At 41.9% G+C, this 22,084-nt stretch overlaps 1 protein-coding gene across 4 annotated transcripts in view; it reads right to left on the reverse strand.

Moving 5' to 3' along the window:
• The window catches only part of TSPAN9 (tetraspanin 9), a 185,836-nt gene that overhangs the window by 92,190 nt on the left and 71,562 nt on the right, over nt 1-22,084 (reverse strand). The gene's annotated exons all lie outside the window — the stretch shown is intronic.

Here is a 22,084-nt window from a genome sequence, read left to right on the forward strand (position 1 = left end):
TGCAATCAAACTGTGTTAAAATACATATTAGCTAGCCAAGAACTAGCCTCTCTTTGTGCACAAAATGAACAGTGACTACACATACTTAGAATTTTCTTCAGGCTTAAATGTCATGGGACAAGGTACTGGAACAGACTAGCAGCCAGCATACACTGAATTGACACGTATCTCAGTTATACATGCACACAGTGACACCATCACCTCTGAAATAATTAACCATACGAAAAGCAGAGCTGCTGTCTCTTACAGGATGATCAGTCAATTCTTAAAACTCTTGAAATATAAGGATATCTGAACTTCCATCTATTTACAGTCTGTTTAACTAGTAAATCAGAGATTATTCTTGTGTATGCTAATATATCATCCTATGCTGTAAGTAGATTATGAACACTGAACCCAAATGTCACATTTCTTTTCCAGATAGTGGCACAACATGCCTGGCAGGACTCTGAAACAGAGGAGGCAGGAGCGTGCATGTGTGTTGGTGCCTATGCCTGAGGGGGGGCAGGGAAAGGGGCAATAATTCAGGTCACACTTGGTGCTTCCAAATTTGTCATTTTGTCAAGACTGTAAACATACCACAAGGATGTTGGAAAGTGAGAAAACATTTAAACTGCAAATTATCCTTTTCTTTTTTTAAAGAAAGGATATTAGGAGGCCACTACAAAAGAAATACACCGACCAGGAAAAGAAAAAATTATGTCAAATTAGAACTGATCCTGTGAAATTTCTTTACTCTTAGATATCTACGCGCAACAGCTCCTTAAATTTCTGTTATTTTTACAGTCCAACATTGGAATCAACTTCCTCAAGCAGTGATGTGCCTTTATTGATAGGCTTTTCCTGTGAAAATATCCTTATTTTCCTGTGGAAATAAAGTACTTCATGCCATGAAATACATAGTATTTGTGAATGTAAAATTCTTCCCTCCATGGTAGAATAACATCTCAGCAAGCAGGCCCAAGCTTTTACTAAGCATGTTTATTCACTTTGTTTTTTAAAAGTCATTTCAGAATTACCTGCATCAAGTTTCTCCATCATAACTGCGACTATAAGATAAAGACTAAGTAGTCCACGTGAAACACTGCAGCAGAAAAGTTTCTGCACATAACACAAGGAGAAAAAAGTCCAAAGACATGAAAGTTTGGTATGCCTTGACCAGGAATCTGCCTGAGACACTGGAACCTGCAGCATAAATAGCATGCAAAGCCACAACCTCTTTTCAGGTAGTTGTAGAGAGTGATAAGGTTTCCCCTGAGCCTCATTCTCTCCAGGCTGAACCATCCTAGTTCCCTCAGATGCTCCTTATAAGGCTTGTGTTCCAGACCCTTCATCAGCTTAGCTGCCCTTCTCTGAGCACACTCCAGGGCCTCAATGTCTTTCTTGTACTGAGGGGCCCAAAAATGAACACTGTACTCAAGGTGCGGCCTCACCAGAGCTGAGTACAGAGAGATGATCACTTCCCTGCTCCTGCTGGCAACATTAATTTTGATACCAGCCATGATGCTATTGGCCTTCTTGGACACCTGGGCACACTGTTGGCTCATGCTCAGCTGAGCACTGACCAACAGCCCCAGGTCTGTTTCCTCTGCACAGTCTTCCAGCCATTCTGACCCAAGCCTGTAACACTGAATGAGATTACTGTGATCAAAGTGCAGGACATGGCATTTGGTCTTGTTGAACTTCATCCCAGTGGCCTCAGCCCATCAATCCAGCCCATCCAGATCCCTCTGTAGGGTCCCGCGACCCTCAGGCAGATCGATGTTTCCTCCGAACTTGGTATCATCTGCAAACTTATTCAGGGTGCACTCAATGCCCTCATCCAGGTCGTCAATAAAGATATTAAACAGCACAGGCCCCACTACCGACCCCTGGGGAACACCAATCATCACCGATCACCAGCTGCATTTCGTGGTTGCCATTCACCACCGCTCTCTAGGCCTGGCCATCCAGCCAGTTCCTTACCCAGCAAAGAGTGTACCTGTCCAAGCCATGAGCTGTCAGCTTCTCCAGAAGAATACTGTGGGACACAGTTTCTAAGGCTTTGCTGAAGTCTAGAAGTCTAGGTAGGCTACGTCAACAGCCTTTCCCTCATCCACCAGGTAGGTCACTCAATCACTGAAGGAAATTGTGTTGCTCAAGCAGGACCTGCCTTTTGTGAACTCATGCTGGCTGGGCCTGATTCCCTGGTTGTCTCACACATGCCATGTGATCTCACTCAAAATGATCTGCTCCATAACCTTTCCTGGCACCGAGGTCAGGCTTACGGGCCTGGAGTTCCCCAGATCCTCCTTACAACCCTTCCTGTAGATGAGAGTCACGCTGCCAAGCCTCCAGTCCTCCAATCCTCTGGGACCTCTCTGGTTGATCAGGAACACTGATAGATGGTGGAAAGCAGCTAGGCAATCACTTCCGCCAGCTTCCTCAGCACCCGTGGGTGGATCCCACCTGGCCTCATGGACTTGTGACAGGTCAGGTGTAGCAGCAGGTCTCTAACTTGTTTCTACCTGAATTGTGGAAGAGGTTATTCTGCTCCCCATCCAAGACTTCCAGGTCAGGGGGGTTGCTTTTCTGACCATTACTTGTAAAGCTCCTATCATTAAGAGCTATCCATGACTGGCTGACATCACAGTTTATAAATTAGAACAATCAAAGTGTAGCCAATATCCAACTTCAAAATCTGACTAACTAGCACTAGGGCAAAATGAACTAGATTATCCTCCCCTTTTGCCGTGCACAAAGTAAACGTATAACTCTTGTGGTTATGTTGTTACAACCAAAGAGACCTTACAAGCTTCAGTAACCTTCTGTCACTGAGGCCCCAGAGTAGCTTTACAGATTATATGCTACTTCCTCCTGCTGCAAACACTACGTATTCGTGTAGCTCAGTTAATTTATCACACAGAACTGCTTATTTGGTGAAAAAATAAGCAATGAGAAAAGCTGTATCCAGATCCTCCAGCTGTATTTTCACCAGCAGTTACACTTCACTGTCTCTGAGACTTCACTGGTAGGTGATGCTGTGAGGACATTCAACATTATAGTTGCCCCACTTGACAGTAGGACTTCAGCTGCGAAAAGAGCACATTTTGTTTCACTGCAACACTCACCTCTGTTGAGTAATTAGGGCATGAAAAACATTCAAAAGTTCACTATGTACTTCATTACTTTCCGATTACTGAATCACAGAATTTTGTTGCTGAAAGATGACTCCACATCAAAAAAATAATCTTAGTCCCACACACAAAAGCCTGGGACATCAGTCTACAGTATCTAAATGGCTCAGTCATGTCTCAATGGTATTAGACCATTTGTAGATACCAGATATTCAAGTCAATGTCACAATGGAAAGGAAGGTTATTAATAATAATGCCCTAACAACAAGCTGGTTCTCCTACTGATACTGATTTACCCAGTCCCCTCCTGGAAACAGCACATGAGATCCCAGCAACTTCAGTTTTTATTGGTACTTTTTATAAGCTTTTATTTTTATCTCATCAGAACTTCAGGGCCAGCTACACACAACTAGATTGTGCCTGAACGCCTCTGCTGCTGTCTTTGACAGTTTTTGCACAAATGGTTTGTTGGAATCGAGATGCAAACCAGAACAAAAGCTGAACAAGTATATATACATATTTACAACCACATACTTACAAAGACACAATAAAGATATAAATGTATTTAAGCAGCATATGAAAATAAAATGAACCTTTCCACCTGTAAAAGACTGAAATTCATTTTACAAGATAGTCCACTAGATGACCTTACTGATGAAGTGAAAGGGACAAGGACTACAATAGGCAAGAACAGGAACAGATACTGAAGGCTGAGCAAAAATATCTTAAGGTTCTGTTACTATCTCCCATGATTCCAGACTTGAAAATATGAAACTTTAAGAGTTTTTGAAGAGGGGAAATAAGAACTCCAGACACCATGATACACAAGCCATTTTACAACCAAGTATATATTTTAACTTGAAATTTCTATTATGTTGGCTAGAGCTACTGTTGCCATTTAAAAAATGGTCAAGATGTTTCCTGAGGACGTTGGCAAAAAAGCAAACTGAATATAGGCTTCAAATGGTTCCAGACTGAACACTAACCATGGCACTATTCTCAAAATATTAATTTTTAGAAAATAATTTTTAGCAATCCAGTTACATGCTTTCATGACTTCAGAAGAGTAAACTTTGGGCTGTTAAAGGATGTACTGAATGAGATCACCTGGGAAGATGTCCTTAGGTACAAAGAAGCAGAGCAGATCTGGCAGCTCTTTAAGGATACCTTTCTGAGAGCACAAGAGCTCTTCATCCCCCAGCATAAAGAAACCAGCAGAGGAGGCAGAAAATCAGACTGGCTGAGCAAGGACCTGCTGGTCAAAATGAGGGAAAAGAAGGTCACGTACAGACAGTGGAAACAGAGATGTGTGGTACATTGGTCAGAAGAGACACGTAAAGGAGAGTGTACTCCCTCTGATAAATGAAAGGGGAGAACTGGCTTTCTCAGACATGGAGAAGGCCAAGGTACTCAATGAGTTCTTTGTCTCAGTCTTCACCAGCAGTCAGCCTTCCCATGTCTCAGGTCCCTAAACCATTAAGAACGGGTCACGGGAAAAAATTCCAAGTCCAAGACCACCTCATGAGACTGAATGTGTACAAGCCTATGGGGCCAGACAACATGCATCTCAGGATTCTGAAGGAACTGGCTGAAGTGGTTGCCAAGCAATTCTCCATCATATTTGAAAAGTCATGACACTTGGGCAAAGTCCCCAGTGACTGGAAAAATTGAAACACTGCTCCAATTTTCAGGAAAGAGAGAAGGGAAGACCTGGGGAACTACAAGCTTCATGTCTGTGCCTGGGAAGATCATGGAGCGGATCCTCGTGGAAACTGTTTTAAGGCACATGCAAGACAAGGAGGTGATCCGAGATACTCAACATGGCTTCACCAAGGGAAGATCATGCCTAAACAATCTGATGGCATTCTACAATGGAGTGACAGCATCAGTGGGCAAAGGAAGGGCAACTGATATCATCTACCTGGACTTCTGCAAGGTCTTTCACATGGTCCAGACCACATCCTTATCTCTAATTCAGAGAGATATGGATTTGAAGGGTGGACTACGCAGTGGATAAAAATGGTTGGATGCCAGCAGCCAGAGGGTTGTGGTCAATGGCTCTATGTCCAGGTGGAGGCAGGTCACAAGCGGTGCCCCTCAGGGGCCAGTCTTGGGACCAATGCTCTTTAACACTTTTATGAATGATGAATAGAATGAGATCAAATGCACCCTCAGCAAGTTTGCTGATGACAGCAACATGTGTGGTACAGCTGATAAAACAGAAGGAAGGGATTACACACAGAGAGATCTAAACAAGCTTGAGAAGTGGGCCCATGTGAACCTAATGTGGTTCAACAAGGCCAAGTGTCAGGTCTTGCATTTGGGATGGGGCAATCACAGAGGTGCACCAGGCTCAGCACTGCTACTGGGAGAGGGAAGGGGTTGTCTCCTCTGCTCTGTGTTGTGTGGCCTCATCTCAAGCATTGTGTTGGGTGCCGCAATCTAAGAAGCGCACAAGAAGAAGTCCTTGAGAGCAGCCCTGCTTAGAAAGACTTGGGGGTTCTGGTGGACAAAAAGCTGGACATGAGACAGTACTGTGCACTTGTGGCCTGAAAAGCCAACTGTATCATCCTGGGCTGCAACAAAAGAGGGGTGGCCAGCAGGGTGAGTAAGGTGATTGTTCCCCTCCATTCTGCCCTTGTGAAGCCGAATCTAGACTACAGCATTCAGCTCTGGAGCCCCCAGAACAAGACATGGAGATGCTGGAGCTTGTCCAGGGAAGGGCCACAAAGGTGATCAGAGGGCTGGAGTATCTCTCTTAAGAAGACAGGCTGAGGGAACTGGGTTTGTTCAGCCAAGAGAAGAGAAGGTTCTGGGGTGACCTCAGTATGGTCTTCCAGTACTTGAGGTGGGAGACTGACTTTACACAGTCTCACAGAGACTTTACACAGAGAAGTTGTAGACGCCTCATCCCTAGAGACGTTCAACTCCATCTGCTGATGAAAAGACATTTTTCAAAGACAGAAGTTAACATTCAAATGCAAAGTTTAATTAATCAATTCTGTTTCTATCAACACCTTACCTCTATGAAAGTGATTTCATTCAGATCCAACATACTTACTTCACTTCTATTCTGCTTTTCTATCTTAGATAAAACTTGGTCTCTGTAAATTCCAACACTTCAGAGCACAACATGAAAACACTTATAATTTAAATTCTGCATTTTACTTGTAGGAGGACAGGGAGTTCTCTCACTACAACAGCACTAGTTTAGTAGTTGTTACTTGTACAATCAGTATTTCTATTTGCAAGGCAGAGACTCCTTTAAAGAAGCTAACAAACTGAGCTAAATTTTGGCCAGTAATGATACAATTAAATGTGTGGCAGCAATTGCTGTACCCTCCCAGAACACCAAAATATATACGCAAAGAAATGCTTCTTAATGCATACACAGAAAACAGGATGCAGGTAGTAGAAAACTGCCAACCACACACAGAAAGGCAGCAACATTATATCCCTGATATCCTCATGGAACACCATAAATCGGATCTTCAAAGTCATGCTTATAAAACATAAATTAAAAAAAAAAAAGCTGCAAAGGTGAGAAGAGTTTTCTTATTTACCATCTGTAGAAGTAAGGTACAAGATCTGAGCACCTCTCAGTTTACATTTTTGCACTATACTAATTGCACAACTACAGTATAAATAGAACTATCAAATAGCAGAAGCCTTCTGCCGGTTGTGAGAGATGGCATTCCTTTTCCTCCTTGGTCACTGTGGGAGCATTTTATCAATACAGAAACTCTTCTAATTCTGTACAATGTGCAGAAGTCCCTTGAATTTAAGGTTAACCTCTATTCTAAAGAGGCTGTTTTTCAAGAGGCTGTCTTTCACTAGCAGCCTGCTTTTCTGTATTAACTGTCAGCCAGTGTCTATGTATTAACAGAACTACTAAACATTAAAACAAAAAATGAAAAAAAAAAAAAAAACCCTGCACACAAATGGCTTCACCTGAAAAAAGAGACAGGAGGATGACATCATTCACTTTTTAAATGCAGCACACATCTCTCAAACCTGCTTAATGATGCCATGAAAGAACATTTTGATGCACATTCCTTTCATAACTGAGTTAATTTCTTCATTGCTAAAATATTCATATTTTGGCAGTTCATAGAATCATAGAATATCCTGAGTTGTAAGGGACCTATAAGGATCACTGAGTCCAACTTCTGACTCCACACAGGACTACTCAGAATTCAAACCATATCTCTGAGAGCGTTCTCCAAATGTTTCTTGAATTCCAGCAGCTTGGAGCCATGACCACTGCTCTGGAGAGCCTGTTCCAGTGCCCAACCACCCTCTCAGTGAAGAACCTGTCTCAAATATTTATAAGCACAAACAGTTGTGACTCCATGAATGGGGACACTTAAAGTCACTGCATTAGGGCTGACAGAGCCCCAGATGTCTACAATGGTCAACAAATTAACACCACTATTTTAGACTCCCTTTCCCTTTTATGTCATCAGCAGCCCCAGCCTTCATGTTAAAAGTGAAAGTGTTCAACTGACTGCCTGACCGGACATCAATCACTTAGAGATGTGTGAGTCATCAAAAGACTGTTTACCAGAAGCATTTCTGAGCAAAACTTTATCACAGGTTCAGTGTTCAGGTCAAATAGACACAGGTTCCCAGCTTTCACATGGGACTCAAAATGCCAAATTAATTACCTGCTAACGGCCCAGGGTCAGTATCCTCAGAGCTAAAAGTTTTCTGCAGAGTAGGCTGAGTTCAAGATAGAGTACAAAACTGCCCTCTGTTGAGCCCTGATATTCTTGGTGAAGTCAAGAGGGTGGCCAGCAAAACTGCTCCCTCTGACTTCCAGAAGGCAGACACTGAACTACTCAGGACACCAGCAGGGAGGGTCCCTTAGGAGTCTGTCCTGAAGGGCAAAGGGGTCCAGGAAGGCTGGACGCTCCTCAAAAAAGAAGTCTGAGAGGCGCAGGAGCAGGCTGTCCCCTGCTCAGGGTTGGTGCTGGGGCCTGTCCTGTTCCATATCTTTACTGATGACCTAGACGAGGGCATTGAGTGCACCCTCAGTGAGTTTGTAGATGACACCAAGTTTGGAGGAAGTGTTGATCTGCCTGAGGGTAGGGAGGCCCTTGGAAGGATCTGGATAGACTGGATCACTAGACTGAGGCCAGTAGGATGAAGTTCAACAAGACCAAGTGCCAGGTCCTGTACTTTGGCTACAATAACCCCATGCAACACTATAAGCTTGAGGCAGAGTGGCTGGAAGACTCTGTGGAAGAAATGGACACACACAGAAGTGTGCTGGTCAATGCTCAGGTGAACATGAACCAGCAGTGAGCCCAGGTAGCTAAGAAGGCCAATGGCATCCTGGCTGGCATTAGAAATAGTGTTGCCAGCAGAAGCAGATCATCCCCCTATACTCAGCTGTATTGAGGCCAAACCTTGAGTACTGTGTTCAGTTTTGGCCCCTCTCTACAAAAAAGACACCGAGGTCCTGGAGTATGTCCAGAGAAGGCCAACAAAACTGGTGAGGGGTCTGGAGCACAAGCCTTATGAGGAGCAGCTGAGGGAATTGGGATTGTTTAGTCTGGAGAAGATGAGGCTCAGGGATGTGAGTTTAAGGGGAAATACTGGTGATAGGTGGATGGTTGGACTGGGTGATTTTGGAGGTCTTTTCCAACCTTGGTAGTTCTATGATTCTATGGTTTACACAGATGTCTCAGTTTTGTACCTACCTAACACATCTGCTGTTCATACAGGCTTTCTCAAATATCAGTGATCTCTAAGTCTGAAAGACTGCCTCAAAGCTGTAGGTGGAGAGGGATGGAGGAGGGAGGGTTTAATGAATTCTTCACTGTGAATTGTTCCTTAACGAATTGTTCACAGGCATCAAAGTGTCTGTTACAGAGCTGTCTTCATACATTTACAACTACCCCCATATTTAAGATCCAGATTTTTCTATTTTAATATAAAAAACAAATACTTACAATTCAAAGAATCTGAAGCAGATTTCTACAGTGTCTTGCATTCTCAGTGGGGAAACAAACAAAACACTGAAGTCTAGTACATTGCTACATTATTGCTGCAAAGTTCTGTCAACCAGATTTCAGAGGCTGGTTACTAGCAGCCATTACACACATCCTGTAAACCAGACATTAAAAGTAACAAGAAATTCTTCAAAATTAAAAACCAGATTATACATTATTGACACACATTTCCAAATGCTGAGAAATGCAAAACGACTGACATCTAGAAGAGGAAAGATGTGCTTATGGGTAGAACGCCAAATAAAGATAAGCTCAATAGGTGCTCCATGCTATTTTGAAATAAAACTTTCAGCCCATAAAATGTTAATACTGGGGCTGTACGCAGACACTAAGTTCATGATCAGATGTTCTGTCTAATCATAGAATCATAGAATTAGCTAGGTTGGAAAAGACCTACAAGATCATCCAGTCCAACCATCCACCTACCACCAATAACCCCACTAAACAATGTCTCTCAACACAACATCTAAACATTTCTTGAACACCTTCAGGGATGGTGACTCAACTGCCTCCCCGGGCAGCCTATTCCAGCGCATGATCACTCTTTCAGAAAAGTAGCGTTTCCTAATGTCCAGCCTAAATCTCCCCTGGCACAACTTGAGGCCATTCCCCCTCGTCCTGTCACCAGTTACAAGAGAGAAGAGGCCGACCCCGAGCTCACTACAACCTCCCTTCAGGTAGTTATAGAGAGCGATGAGGTCTCCCCTGAGCCTCCTCTTCTCCAGACTGAACAATCCCAGCTCCCTCAGCTGCTCCTTACAAGGCCTGTGCTCCAGACCCCTCACCAGCTTCGTTGCCCTCCTCTGAACACGCTCCCAGGCCTCAATGTCTCTCCTGCAGTGAGGGGCCCAAAACTGGACACAGTACTTGAGGTGGGGCCTCACCAGGGCTGAGTACAGAGGGACAATGACTTCCCTACTCTTACTGGCAACACTATTTCTCGTACAAGACAGCATGCCATTGGCCTTCTTGGCCACCTGGGCACACTGCTGGCTCATGCTCAGCCGAGGATCGACCAATACCCCCACGTCCATTTCCTCCACACAACCATCCAGCCACTCTGCCCCAAGCCTGTAGATTGCCTGGGGTTCTTGCGGCCAAAGTGCAGGACCCGGCACTTGGTCTTGTCTACTTTCCAGAAGGCTAATCAGCATCTTCCAATAGCTAAAAAGAAGTTATAGAAGATGATGATACTTTGCTCACAAGGATGCAAGGTGACAAGATAAGCAACAGAAATAACTGGCTTCTAGGGAAAATTTGATCTGGATGTAAGGAAAACATAATCTTCAGCGAGAGAACAATTAAACATTGGAAAAAATAATGTGGAGAGATTATGGAACTTCCCTCACAGGAAACATTCAAAATTCCACTTGACATGTCTCTGGACAACCTAAGCTAAGGCTCTGGTTTCAACAGAAGGTTGGACAATACAGCCTCCAGTTTGTTTCTCCAACCCAAACTTTGCTATTATTCTAACATTTTGCTTTTTTAATCAAATATTGAGTCAGTCTCTGTGTGATTATCACAGCTTAACTCCTCCCCAGAATGTAAAAGACTTAGACTGAACTCCGCAGTGCAGAGGTCTTTAAGTACAGAGTAGTAGCCACTTACTTAGAATGTAAGTACAATCACAGGCACTGAAAAATTGGCAAACTATAATTGCTAACACACCGATGAGGAGAAACATCTCACCAGTAGCTAGATTTATCAAATTAGCAGCAACCTTATCCTATCAAGTATCTGCAGAGCATAAAGTCTTCCTTATTTGAGTGAATTAATCTGGTAATTATCTTTTCTAATGTGGTGACTACTACCTTGTTGAAATCCACATTTAACAGAATAAATGATACAACAAACTCCAGCCTTTTCCATCATCATGTTCTGTATCTTTTCTACCCTATTTAGAGCATGAATCCCATACATGGGTATATTTCTTAGAAAACAAGACCTTCCCTAAATACAGGAATGTAACTTACCTGCAAAAACAGGGATTAATAATTAAAGACTTCATTAAAAGAAATCTATTTGACCCTGGAGATGTACCAGACGCACAGATGAAGGGCTGTTTTAATCTCCTCAAAAACAAATTTCCAAAACATTCCAAATTAAAGTGATTTATGTAGGAGAAGAAACTATGATCCTTGAGCACAGAGATGCTAAATCTCTTTTGGTGCTGACACTATGTCATGACAGTGGAAAGCTATTTAACGACTTTGATTTGAGAAGCTGATAGAATTTTAACCACACTTATTTCCTTAACTGGTCATTACCAGCATAAACTGATGCTAGTTTTTGCAAACAGACTTGAAAGTTGGTTCAGATATACCATCTGCTCCCAATCTCTCCTGTGTCTGTAGTTTTCTGTCATACTGTTCTATTCTTATAAGCATTTTTTCTTCTTTTCCTTATAGTCTCAGCAAGGAAGAAAAGAGCCTGTGAAACTGCACAAAAACAACCTGTGAAGAAAAGGGGAGAGAGTATAAGGATGTGGGAGAACAGGGGAGAAAGAATCTTTTGTTCAGTCAATCACCTTAGTTCATGGAATCTCAAATTCCACTGCAGTAAGAGTGAATACAGCATTAGTGCTACATCTGTGCATCAGATCCTCTTCTAATGGCAAATATTAGCATATGGAAATACCTCCAATGCAGTATTTTGTGTTTTCTGTGCTACATTACAAGGAGCATAAAATATTAAGAAAACAAACGTGAATTTGTTCCTTGGATGCTAATAATGATAAAGAGATACTGTAAGAAAATTGTTGAAGGAATTTAAATCTATTTCCCAACTGCCACACTACTAAATACAATTAATCTTATGATTAAATTAACAATCCTGCTCACATACATTCAAAGTGTTGTATGTTCTTTTCATTGTTAAATATTTTCATTCCCTGATGTGATTTACCTTTTCAAAGATAATACATGTTTTTTCTCCTAACAAGTGATCATGTTCTATGCTAATCTAGCATTGCCTGCTGTAACCTGGAGGAAAATAACTTACTGCAGTCAAAAATAAAAACCATAGCATAGAGAGATTTAACAAAAAATAGCAATTCCACTAACAGACTGATGTCTCCCTGAGAGTTTTAGAATTTTCATTTCAGCATGCCAGTAGAGCTAAGCATGCACCTAAACAAGGTAAAAAATTAAAAAAGAGGATGTCTTTCATGTCTCTGTCATCACTGCAAAAATTCACCACCCACTACCTCACTGTGCTCACATCCATTCTTAGGTCTCCATAAACATTCAGCAAGCATTGTTAAAAGTCAATGGATACAATCTTTTCTGCATGGAGGAATTCAATTCCACACCTTTGCTTTTTACACACTTCCACATCAGACACCATTTTATCAGACTGCTCCTCTGCTGCCATCTGTCACACAGCAACAAAACAGAATACTGGTGGGAAGATTCAACCTCTACTGCAATACCACCACCATCTGCCTCTGACGTGGTGGGCCAACATAATATAAGGCATTACTTCTGGAGTAGCCCTTGTAGTTTATTTCTGGTGGCCTCTCCATTTCTGCAATTCCCAAGCACACAAACAAAACAAGAACGTAAACAAAAAGCACAAAACTTCTGCCTTACATATAATCAAAGTTTGGTGTAAACATCATGGTGTTAGCACCAGATTCTAGTCACTCTTCCTTCCCCAAATCACCCAACTTATTTTCACTCTGCATTTTTGTGGAAATAAGATTTATGCAATAAGAATATATATCATGATCTTTCAGTAACTTTTAGATGCTTCAACTTCTGCAATCAGATCTGAGGGATGGGAGATGGCTGGATGTAATGGATGCCCTGGAAATCCAACACAACACACAGTAGGATGCATTTGGCATATTGATAGCAGCAAGACAGAATAGCCCAGAAAGCTCTCCCAGAGTCAAGCACGTGCATGACTCCAGACTAGCATTCTGTGTGCTGTGTTATTAGCATTAATAGCTGAGTTAGAGATAAATAGGGGGTGGCAAGTCAGCTGGAGGGCTTGGAGTCTGGGGAGATGGACAGCGACTAAGGGAGACAGACTAATGAGGTCAATCAAAAACGTAAGTACAAAAGAAAATCAGGACCTATCCACTATGCTTTAGCGGAATTTTAAAACATACAAGACAGAATTGCAGCTAGGCAGTCACACTTTGAACTCTCAAGTACACAGCACAAAATTAGCAGGAATATTCACAAATAAGGTAATGGCAGTCTGACAGAATTACCAATGAATCACAGCCACATGCAAAAAGACTCATCAAGTGCAAGGTATTCTTGAAGGGAATTTATGGGCTCTCATCATAAAAGTGTCATGACTTGACTGGATAGCAGAATCTCCATGTATTAACCCAAACATCATTTTTATTTCTACACCTATTAGGACTAAGTAAATACCTTTTTTTTTTTTTTTCAAAATTGACCGGGCATGACCAGGCATCACAGACTCAAATGGCTGAGGTTAAGAGGGACTTCTGGAAGCCATCTGGTCCTACCCTCATGCTCAAGCAGGCACACGCATAGCAGGTTGCCCAGGCCCATGTCCAGGTGGCTTTTGAAGATCTCCAAGGAGGAGAGTCCACAATTTCTCTGGACAGACTGTGGCCGTACTCAGTCACCTGCACAGTAAAGTGCTTCCTGATGTTCAGAGAGAACCTCTTGTGTTCCAGTTTGTGCCCACTGCCTCTTGTCCTGGCACTGGGCACCACCGAAGACTCTGGCTCTGTCCATTGTGCACCCTCCCTGCAGGTATTTATTGAAGAGATTCATGCACTGAGTCTCCTCTTCTACAGGTTCAACAGTTTCATCTCTCTCAGTCTCTTATCATAGCAGAGATTCTCCAGGCCCTTTGATCACCTTGGTGGCCCTCCAGTGAACTATTTCAACTACATCCATTCCCATGAGGGGAAGAATCACCTCTACTGACCTGTTGGCAATTCTTTCCTCAGTGCAGCCAAGAATACCATGAGCCTTCCTAGCAGCAAGGGCATATTGCTGACTGGAATCATAATCAAGAGCATGAGCTAAAAGACATGACAAGCTTTATCGGAGAGCCAGAGCTCTGAAGCTGATACAACATGTTTCACTAACATTAGAGGGGAGTTTGATTGAAATTATCAGCTGAACAACAGCCAACATGAAGGCAATAACCAAAGCAGAATTGCTAGGATAAGATGAGGCAGAAAATCATTTTAAAGGCTGTTCTCATATAACCACTGATAACGGATAAAAGGATTCCAAAATACTCAGATATATAAAATCTTTCATTCACAGCTTTTGCAGTTCTCAGACAATGCTCAGACCAATCCCAACAACATCCAGACTTAATTTTTGTTTGCTTTTGTTTGCTTTTGTGTTTTTTGTTTTTAACCACAACAGTCATTTTCTACAATTAGCAGAAACAGGTTAAGAAATCTATGCAACATAGCCCACTCTGACAATGCTGAAGGTCTGAGAAAAATTTTCTGACATCATCCAGAACGTAAGATAAATGCTAGGATTAAAATGAAGACAAAAATACTAATGATAGTTAATGTTATTAAGTTTATGAAGAAAAATAAAGTCATATTAATATCCACCCAAGTATCCATGTGAACTTATTTCTCTGTTTCAGTCAGCCAACAAGTCTTCAAGAGTCTAACACTGAACCACTTTGCATCCTAGAGGGCCAAGGGAAGTTATGAACACTGATGAAGAATTTGAGGGGTACCATAGTAGTTATACTAACATTTGAGCCACACATTATTTTCTGCTTAGTTTTACAGCTCTTAAGCCTAGTCCATCACTGTAGTTTCTAAGACGAGGATGCAATGCCAAAAAATCATCAATTAAACTGGCACTGTCCAGACTTGTTCATAGCAGGTACACACGATTCTTGTTGAAAAAAGCCATGAATCTGATACCTCTACATTATTCTTACACCATTGCTCATAAAAAATGAAGCTGAAGTAGCAGCAGCAAAAAATGTTATCTACATTCTTGTTAGTCACATGGAGTCAGAGGACTTCAGAGACCACACAGCACTTCCTGAAACAATACACACAAGTAATCATAAAAAATACACATGCCAAGAATTCTATTTTAGAAGCTGAGTTCAGAAGATCTATCTCCAAAACACAGTCAGTTGCCTATCCTTTTTCTAACACACCTTTCATAATAAAGTGTGATATTAAGCACCGTAATCCCAAAATGATGTGGAAAAGTTCATTTAGTCCACAGTCTGAACAGTTCTGGGTTCAACTACTTCCCCTCCATCATTTTCAAGTCCATCACATCCTAGGAACACTTCTAGGCACTTCCAGACAAACAATTTTACCAAAAGGTCATCCTAGTACCTCCAAAATGCTCACAGAGGGTGTACTGACTCATGTAATAGGACAAAGTTTACTATAAGCAATTTATGTGAACAGTTTATTGTTCAAGCCCAATGACATAGGCAACAGTTTTAAAGTGTCCTTACCTAATGGCATGAGCAACATGAAGTCTGCTGCTCAGAAAGGGTTCCAGGACCATTTTCAGCACCAGAAATTTGTCTTTTAAGCATCTCTCTCCCCGCTTCTGTTTAGTGCATATGTTCTCTGAAACACATATGCTGCCAATTTAACAGCTCTCCAAACTAAATTTCATTTTATTTTCCCCTATCTATCTATCATCACTTCTCCCCTTTGTGTTATTTTTCTACAAGGGTCATAATTCTCAGTATATCTTTAAAGCTCATTAAGACTATTTTACTCTACTTCTCTTGTATTATTAACAATGTTACATAACAACAGCCTAACTCCTAACCTATATAACAAACACATTCCTATCGATAGCCAACTTCTGTTTGATATCTTTTAACCAATTTTCAATGCAACCGATATCCTTCCTTCCTAAACCAATTTCAATTAAACTTCAGGTTAGAAAGCTAACATATACATACTTTCTCTTCATTCCCTAAAAACACTGATTTTGTAATTCCATCAAAACAACAATCATATTTTCTGGTGAGATCCAATTTATGAACTCATGTTGTTACTGCTGGCAATTCTACTGCCTTGCAGACTAAGTTTCGGATTCTCTTTCAATATCAGGTCCATTATTTTACTAGGAGTTATACTTCTCGGACAGTAATTCCTAAGAAAACCTTCCTTTCCTTTTTAAGGTCAGCACTATAGCTGCCACCTTTCATTCATGCAGACACTTCATTTTAGCTTAAAGATAACAGTCATGCAATCATGGCACTAAAATGGTTTGATGAACCCAAACTATGTAAAGTCTGTAGTGGAGCTGAGAAAATTATTTTTTTTTTTCACATACTACCTTAATCACTCTAACATTAAAAAAAATTTGAAGTCATGCTTTTGCTACAAGAAACAAGTTAGTAATACTGTTTGGACTCACAGAATAATTCAGGTTGTAAGAGACTGCTAGAGATCACCTATTCCAACCCCATTCTCAAAGCAGAACTAACTTCAAGGCTGTATTATGTTACTTAAGACCTTGTACAGCTGAAATTGGAAAACTTCCAAGGCTGGTGATCCCACAGCTTCTTACTGTAATCTCTTTCCACAGCAGCACTCTCGGGGAAGAATTTATTCTTTGCCTCCATTCTTACCCAACAACCTACTGTGACTGCTGCCTCTTGTCCTTACTGTGAATGTCTGAGAATACTCTGTCTGCTCTACACACAGCCCTACACAGAGCAAAGTAAGTAAATTAGCCTGTTTTTCAGGAATGAAAACCAGCTACCTGGGACTTGAAACCATCATGTGCTCTAGACCCTTAAAAATCTAGTGGTTCTTCTCTGAATTTGCTTGTCAGCATCTTAGACCTAACACTGGACACAGTGTTCCAGATGTAGCCTCAAGTACTGAGCAACAGGAAACAGAAATCATCACTTCCTTTGACCTACTGGCTACATATTTGTAATCAAAGTGCAGTACACATTTGGTCTTCATTGCTGAGAGGATTCTTATCCAGGTCATCAAGTGCATGCTGGCAAACTTTATTTCTTTTTCACTCCTTTTCCATGTGGCTTATTTGTCCTCTTGAGAACAGGAATCTCAAAAAGTTCAGTGAGGAGAAATGCAAAGCGCTGCACCTGGAGATGAACAATCCTAGGCACCCCAAGTACATACTGGGAGCCCACCAGCGGGAAAGCACCTTGGAAGAAAAGTATCTAGGAGTCCTGGTGGACATCAAGTTGAACATGACCCAGGAATGTCCCCTTGCAATATAAAAGACTAACAGCATCCTGAGCTGCATTAGGCGAAGTATCTCCACCATGACAAGGTAGGTGTCTCTTCTCTATACAGCACTGGTGAGACTACACATGGAGGACTGTGTTCAATTCTGGGTCCCCCAGAGAAGAAAGGCATGGACGTACTAGAGACAGTCCCATAAAGGGTCACAAAGATAATTAAAAGACTGGAGAACCTATCCTACAAGGAGAGCCTGAAAGAGTTGGAACTGTTCAGCCTGGAGAGAGGAGGCTCAGAGGCAATCTCATAATTGTCTATAAACATCTGAAGGCAGGCTGCGAAGAGTACAGTCAGAATCTTCTCAGTGGTGCCCACGCCTGGCGGGATGGAGAGCTCTTGTGCTCTCAGAAATGTGTCCTTGAAAAGCTGCCAGACCTATTCCGTTCCTTTGTCCCTAAGCACAAGCTTCCAAGTGAATTTCATTCAATAATTCCTTAAACAGCTGGAAGTTCTTTCTCCTCAAGTTCAGGGTCCTGACTTTGCTCTTTGCCAGGCCCATGTTTCTTGAGTTCATGAACTCAATCAGTGCATAGTTACTACAGCACAGACTGCTTGCCAGGCCCATGTTTCTTGAGTTCATGAACTCAGTCAGTGCATAGTTACTACAGCACAGACTGCTTCCAATCTTAAGCTCTTCAATGAGTTCATCTGCATTGTTGAGCACCAGGTCCAGTAACGCTTCTCCTCTGGCTGGTTTGTCTAATACCTGGACTAGAAAGTTATCCTAAGTGCACTCCACAAGTCTCCTGGATTAATTGCAGCCCATTGTGTTGCTTTGCCAGCAGATATCTGGGTGGCTGAAATGCCACATCAGGATGAGAGCCTACAAGCACAACACTTCTTGTAACTGAACCAAGATAGCCTTGTCAACAGGCTACCTGTGATCAGGCTGTCTGCAGTAGACCTTGACCACCAGATGTTCTTTACTGGTCTGGTCCCTGATTTTTACCCACAAGCTCTCAACGTGATTGTGGCCGTTTCTCTGAGGTAGCTCTTTGCAATCTATTTCTTAACACAGAGGGCAGCTCCCCTGTCCATCCTACTCTGTCTACCTCTTCTGAAAAGTTTGTAGCCCATAATCATCGTGCTTCAGTTGTGTAATTCATCTTACCACATTTCTGCGATAGCAATTAGGTCATAGTTTTCTAATAGTGTCCTGAATTCTTTGGGGACAAATCTGAGGTTTTTTCCTGCTGCTTCCTAAAGTGACAGTGTTTCCTGGCCGTTCTCTGTCACAGATATGCCCATCCCCTTCCCTCACTGAATCTAGTTTAACACTCTGCTGATCAGTCCATCCAGTTCGCTTACCAAACAGAATGGCTTAAAAAACAGAAGAAAAAAAAAACCTTTATCTGTAAATATCTAAGGGTTGTTATGAGACAAAGGCCTATTTGCTACACAAACCGTAAGTATAAACAGGTTCTCTCTATCACAAGAGGACATCTGCTTGGAATAGCTGTTTGGTAAGTCAGGCAGAACACTGGTCCTACTACTGCCTCCTCAGTCCTTCAACAGCTGACTCTCAGATCCTCTGGTCTCTTCAATATCAGACCCAGACTTCATCTTCACAGGCTTCCCACTGAGGCTGATCACTACTCTGCAATAGCCTGGGAGAGGAACTACATCAGAGTGTTCCCCTTCCACTAATTTAGTTTAGTGGGGCACTCTCATTGTTATCACTCCTCTGCTCATTAGTGTTCGCAAGCCTTAATCACATAGCCTAACAGAAACCTTTGAAATTTCATGTGAATGAGTAGATAAAGAGTGCATTAGTCTTTAACACTGCACTTATTTCTCCCAAAGAATCAATCAAGGGAAGCCGGGGCAGGGAACATAAGTTATGATGAACACACTGCAAATTCATTAAAATAGCGTAAGTCTTTTGTGAAACATTAATTTTAAAATTTAGAACTTGCTCTTAAACATTCATATTTCCCCTACATTTACATTACAGTGCAGATACATACAACATACAACCATTAGACTATATATGACTTACAGTATACATAACTTACAATATTTTTATGTATGTGGCCAGAGACACTATACAAATAAATTTGCAGTCCCAGAGAAAATTTCCAAGTGATTCATTTCCTGTGAAACATCTCTCAAAAATACTTACTCTTCAATGAAATCTTGCATTATCAAAACACTCCCCCAAACTTTAGAAAGAGAACATCCTGGAGACTTGCTAAGTCTCCTTCTCAGTACGCTAGACACACACACAAATAAAAAATGTGAGGGCCGCTCCAAAAGCAATGCCTCTTGTTTTGTTACGTTGGCCCAACATGTCAGAGGCAGATGCTGGTGGTATGGCAGCAGAGAGTGAACCTTCCCACCAATGTTCCATTACATTTTGTTGCCATGCAACAGGTGGCAGCAGAGGGGAAGTCTGACAAAATGGCATCTGACATGGAAGTGAATATGAAGTGAAAGTGTGTCACTGAATTCTCCATACAGAAATAAATTGTATCCACTGACATTCATCAACGCTTGCTGAACATTTATGGAGACCAAAGAATGGATGTTATGGCAGTGAAGCAGTGGGTGGAGCATTTCAGCAATGGTGACAGTGATGTGAATGAAAAGCCATGTTCCAGATGGCCATGCAGACTTTTATGAGCACAGCATGCAGGCTCTTGTTCATTGCTGGTGAAAATGCAAAGCTACTGCTAGTGACTATGTAGAAAAATAGTGTTTTGTAGCTGAGAATCTGCTCTATCAAATAGTGTTATTGTTCTCTGGGTATCTGTTGTAGATTTTGTGGAAATAAACAGGAGGCATTACTTTCAGAGCAACCTACATATATTGTTTTCGGTCTCTCCACACACAATTTTTTCTTGTTATTGCTGTATCTTGGAAAATAAAGAGAGGCAAAGAAACTTTCTGTAAGTTCAGAGCAACATGACAGAGGGTTGGGTTTGCTCTCCACAAGACAAGGACTAAGGCAAAGGAAGACCAACTATGTTAGGGTTCATAGACAAATGCTAAGAATTATAAAGCAGGGTAATAGCAAGAGACAAGACTGAAAGGTTCATTCATGAACAAGTTGCATGGAATATGGATTGTGGCTGGAGGATCAACATTTCTCTAAATACTATGTTCTAAAAATGTTACTTTGTTATTCTGTACCAACATTCATAGAATATACTGAGTTGGAAGAGATCCATAAGTTCACTGATTCCAACTCCCGGCTCCACACAGAACCACTCAATCAAAAATCAAACCCTATGTTTGACAGTACTGCCCAAATGCTTCTGGAGTTCCAGAAGCCTTCATGCCATGACCACTGCCCTGGGAAGCCTGTTCCAGCATCTGACCACTCTCTCACCAAAGAATCTTCTCCTAATATCCAACATGAACCTCCCCAGTGTAGTTTTACATGTTCCTTCAGGTCCTATCGTTGGTACCAAAGAGATCGGCATCTGCCTTTCCGCTTCTCTCTTGAAGAAGCTGTAGTCCACCATGAGGCTTCGCTTCAGCCTCCTCTTCTCTAGGCTGAGCAAACCAAGTGGCCTTAACCATTCCTCATATGTCTTGCTCTCTAGACCCTTAACCATCTTCATACCCTTCTCTGGACACACTCTCACAGTTTTATCTCATTCTCGTTTTGTGGTGGCCATAACTGCACACAGTGCTTGAGGTGAGGCCGCACCAGTGCAGCACAGAGAGGGACAAACCCTTCACTTAACCAGCTGGCAGTGATGCAACCCAGGATATTCGTGGCCCTTTTGGCTGCCAAAGCACATGCTGACTCATACTCAACTTGCCGTCAACCAGAATGTGTAGATCGTTCCAGATGCTTGTTCCCCAGTATGTACATATATTTGGTTTGCACCATTCTAGTTGGAGAATCTGGCACTTGTTCTTGTTAAACTTCACGCAGTTAGTGATTGCCCAGCCCTGTAAATTGTCATGATCCCTCTGCAAAGCCTCTCTGCCATCAAGGGAGTCAACACTTCCTGGTAATTTTCTGTTGTCTGCGAAGTTACTTAGTGTACCTTCAAATGCTGTATTCAAGTCACTGATGAAAACAGTAAAGAGAACTGGCCCTAAAATGGAGACTTGGGGAAACCTACTACTGGCTGGCTGACAGCATGATGTAACCCCATTTCCAATAACAACTTGAGCCTGACCTGTCAGACAACCATTCACTCATCACATTATGTTTCTGCCTAGCTGTATGTTGTACACTTTTTTCAGAAGGATACTATGAGAAACAGTACTGAAAGCTTTGCTGAAATCCAAGAAAACTACATCAAGTGATTTCCTTTGTGTCATGGTTTTGTGATTTTCGGTTATTGGTATTCCACATCACAACATCATGTAGTGAATGTACCTGGTTCTCAGAAGAGAAGGACTACTACATTTCCCACGGTACTTTTCTCCTCTGTTACCATTTTCCAGACAGAGGGAAAAGATAAAAGCTTGCAGATCACGAGACCTCGTCCCTTTTTCCGCTGTCTCTCGTTCTGGCAGCACCTCGCTCTCCAGCCGTCTTATCGTCGGTAGTAGAGTAAGGCTTACCTTGATTTTGGGACACTCTCTCTCTCTGTATTGGATTTATCAGCTTAAATTGTAATTATATTGTATTATAGTGTGTTGTTTTGCATTCTGATATCTTATTTAGTAAATTAGTTTGTTTCTCCTCAGATTGTTGCCACTGTTCTTTGCTCTCAGGGCTATTTCCTTACCCTTTTCCCCTTTTCCCTTTT

Source organism: Numida meleagris, chromosome 1 (assembly GCF_002078875.1).
Source record: "Numida meleagris isolate 19003 breed g44 Domestic line chromosome 1, NumMel1.0, whole genome shotgun sequence".
Classification (NCBI taxonomy): Eukaryota; Metazoa; Chordata; class Aves; order Galliformes; family Numididae; genus Numida; species Numida meleagris.